The 4,108-nt window shown below is 55.1% G+C and overlaps 1 pseudogene; it reads right to left on the bottom strand.

Moving 5' to 3' along the window:
* Positions 1-310: 310 nt before the first annotated feature.
* Positions 311-3,200, bottom strand: LOC125554861 (annotated as a pseudogene).
* Between the last annotated feature and the right edge of the window lie 908 nt (positions 3,201-4,108).

Genomic DNA, 4,108 nt, shown 5'->3' with positions numbered 1-4,108 from the left:
AAATGTGGCTGTTTGCTCGCTCCACCTGGCCGTTTGACTGCGGGTGAGCAACGGATGCCAGGTCCAATCGGATGCCCTGTGTCGCGCAGAAACGGGCCAAGGCGCCTTTGGCAAAGTTTGTTCCATTGTCGGTGATGATGCTGTGCAGTATGCCATACCGGATGGTGATGTCGGAGATGAAAGTCATAGCAGTCGGACCATTCAACTTCTTAATTGGCTTTGCTTCTATCCACTTCGTGAACATGTCCACTGCGACAAGCAGATGGGTCATGCCGCCGCATGCCGTCTTGAATGGTCCAACCATGTCCAGGCCCCAGACGGCAAAGGGCCAAGCAATGGGAATAGTCTTGAGTGCAGAAGCCGGCTGATGTGGCTTTGAACGAAACTTCTGGCACCCTTTGCATTTCTGGACCAAGTCCTTGGCGTCTTCTAGAGCAGTCGGCCAAAAAAACCGTGGCAGAAAGCTTTGGCCACGAGTGCTCTTGAAGCCGCGTGGTGACCACACTCGCCTTGGTGGATATCTTTGAGGATTGCTTGGCCTTGATCTGGCTCCACGTAGCGCTGATGAACGCTAGTGACACTGCGCCTCACAAGCTCTCTGTTGACTATAGTGTATGCTGCCGCCCGGCGTTGCACTTGCCGGGCCGAGATATCATCAGTCGGCGCCTCTTTGTTCACCAAAAAGTTGAGGATGGGCTGGGCCCATGAAGGTGCTGTTACTTCCTCGACTGCTAGGATTGCTACTTGCACAAGGGCGGTTGGGCCGGGAGGCGGTGGGTTGGAATCAGGAGGCAGCGGGTTGGAGTCGGCTGCCACTTGCTGAGTTGATGAAGTCCCCGGGCCAATTGCAGCAGTCCCCGGATTGGACTCTGAAGTCCCTGGGTCGGGTGCGGCTGCTGCAGTCCCCGGGTCGTCCGCCGAATTCCCCATGCCAGCTGCTGGAGTCCTCAAGCCGGATCCGACTACTTCGGGAGGAGCCAACACAAAGATGGAATCTGACTTTGGCGATGGCTTGACAAATGGCTTGAGGAGGCATTGCAGGGCGACGCCAGTTGGTATTGCTTGCCGGGTGGAGCCGATACGCGCCAAGGCGTCAGCCTACTCATTGTCATTTCTTGGTACATGGAGGAACTCGCACCCCTCGAAGTATCCACTGAGTTGCTGGATGAGGAAACGGTAGCTTGCCATGTTTTCATCCTTGGCGTCCCAATCGCCTGACGACTGCTGGACTACCAAGTCAGAATCACCATAACACAGGATCCGGCGAATGCCGAGTTCCTTGGCAAGCCGGAGCCCATGAATGAGTGCTTCGTATTCAGCAACGTTGTTGCAGGCGGCTAAGTGAATTTGCAGCACATATCTGAGCTTGTCGCCTTTGGGAGAGGTGAGGACGACACCGGCTCCCAAACCGTGCGCACCTTGGAACCATCAAAGTGCACTCGCCAATGAGTGGAGTCTGGTGGTGGCGGCAGGTACTGGGTCTCGATCAGTCGACGAGGAAGTCAGCCAGCGCTTGTGACTTGACGGCAGTGCGAGGTTGGTAGTAGATGGTGTAGGGGGCCAGGTCTATGGCCCATTTGGCCACTCGTCCTGAGACATCTCGGCTTCCAATGATCTCGGCAAGTGGGGTTGTGCAGACCACAATGATAGGGTGCTCTTGGAATTATGGCTTCAGTTTTTTGCGGCAAAGTGCACGCCATATCACATCTTCTGGTAGTGGGGGTAGTTCTGCTTGGAGGTGGATAGTACTTCACTCAGGTAATACACCGGCCTCTGGACTGGTAGAGCTCTGCCTTCCTCCTTGCGTTCTACCACTATGACTGTGGTGACCACCCGGCTGGTGGCGGCGATGTAGAGGAGCATAGGCTCCTTGGGAGTCGGGGCCGTCAGGACAGGCGGAGTGGTCAACATCTTTTTGAGTTGAAGAAAAGCTTCATCCGCCTGGTCGTTCCACTAGAAAAAGGTGGACTTCTTCATGAGCTGGTACAGGGGAAGAGCCTTCTCGCCCAGCCGACTGATGAAACGACTGATGGATGCCAAGCAGCCGGTAAATTTTTGCACGTCCAGCAGTCGGGTGGGCACTTCCATCCTCTCGATGGCCTTGATCTTCACAGGGTTGCACTCTATGCCGCGTTCTGAGACCAGAAAACCAAGAAGCTGGCCGGCTGGTACTCCAAAGACGCATTTCTCTGGGTTAAGCTTGATCTGAAATCGGTGCAAGTTCTCAAAGGTCTCCTTGAGGTCTTCTAGTAGCGTTCCCCATTTTTCCGTCTTCACCACCACATCATCCACACAGACGTGGGTGTTTCTGCCAAGTTGCTTGAGGAGACACTTCTGCATGCAACACTGAAACGTGGCACCGGCATTTCTCAAGCCGAACTTCATGGTCAGGTAATAGAAGGCTCCGAATGGTGTGATGAAAGTGGTCTTCAGCCTATCGGCCGGGTTCAGCTTGATTTGGTGATACCCTGAGTATGCATCCAGAAAGCTCAACAGCTCGCATCCGGCTGTGGAGTCAATCACTTGGTCGATTCTTGGCAAAGCAAATGGATCTTTGGGGCATGCTTTGTTGAGGCTGGTATAATCAATACACATACGCCACTTCTTGTTCTTCTTCAGCACTAGGACTGGGTTGGCTAGCCACTCTGGAAAGAATACTTCCATGATAAAGCCGGCTGCTAGAAGTCGGGCTATCTCCTCTCCAACAACTCTTCTCTTCTCCTCTGACAGGCGATGCAAGGGCTGCTTGACTGGTTTGATATCGGACCGGACGTGTAGCTTGTGCTCGGCGAATTCCATCGGAACACCCGACATGTCCTTGGGAGACCATGCAAAGATGTCCCGATTCTCACGAAGGAAATCGACGGGCTCGCCTTCCTATTTGCTATCAAGGTTTGCACCTATGACAGCGTGCCTCTCCAGTGCTCTGGGTCCAAGGGTATCTTCTTTGTTTCCTTTGCCGGTTTGAACGAGCCTTTAGCTTCCGACTCCTTGGGGTTGGGCGACCTATCCGGCTGCTTACTGGCCATTGCCACAACCCGGTCGTGGAGCCGCTTCTCAGCCGCGATCACGAGGGACTCGGCCAACCGGCTGCTCTCTGCTGCGCAGGCGGACGACTTCTTGTAGTCCCGTGCTATGGTCAGGATTCCCTTGGAGCTCAGCATCTTCATCTTCAAGTAAGCATAGTGGGGGACCGCCATGAACTTGGCCAGTGCAGGTCGGCCAAGCAATGCGTGATAACGGCTCTCAAGGTCCACCACCTCAAACCAGATGGGCTCTCGGCGGAAATGATTTTTGTCTCCGAAGAGGACATCTATCTGAGTCTTGCCGATTGGTGAGCAGGAAAGGCCAGGAACTATGCCATGGAAAACAGTCCGGCTGGGCTGAAGGTGTCTCTGCTTGATTCCCAACTTCTCCATGGTATCTTTATACAGAATGTTGATGTTGCTACCTCCTTCTATCAGAACTCAGGAGAAACGAGAAGCCCACCTCTCCATGGCAAACGTGGCATCCAATACCAGAGCATAAGAGCCGGGACTGGGCATCACCTCCGGGTGGTCGGCTCTGCTCCAGCTGATGGGCTTCTCAAACAAATGCATGAATTCCGGGGTCTCTGATGCTACTGCGTTTACTTCTTGTTGCTGCTGCCGTCTGCTGCACCTATTGTTGGCCATACTGGTGAACACGACATAAGCTCCATGTTCTTTAGGATAATCATCTTGTATGGCTCCGACCGGTCGAGCCGCCGGCTGCTGCGGAGGAGGGGGCGGCGGGCCGGCAGGCGGAGCGGGCTGGAGTCCGTCACCCTTGGCATTTCTGGTGAGCCAATGGCACTTCCGAGTGGTGTGATTGGACGGCTTCGCACCGCTGTGGAACTTGCAGGGCGCATCGAGAGTCTGCTCGTACGAGAAGGCGGGTAGCCAGTTGGGCTTGCCGCCCTTCTGGCGTTTGGGAGGAGGCTGCCCTTCTGGCTGCCGATCTTCGACTGCCGACCCCGGCTGGAAGGAGTCGGCTGCATGGCCTTGCGCTTGTTGTCGTTCGGTTGTTGTCGCCGACTCGCCTCACCAGCTGGGGTCCGAGGGGCTTGGGGGCCACTTTGCCCGACACA

This window comes from Triticum urartu, chromosome 4, assembly GCF_003073215.2.
Source record: "Triticum urartu cultivar G1812 chromosome 4, Tu2.1, whole genome shotgun sequence".
In the NCBI taxonomy this organism is placed as follows: domain Eukaryota; kingdom Viridiplantae; phylum Streptophyta; class Magnoliopsida; order Poales; family Poaceae; genus Triticum; species Triticum urartu.
Note: the sequence above shows the minus strand (reverse complement) of the source record. Positions and strands in the feature narration are given on the sequence as shown.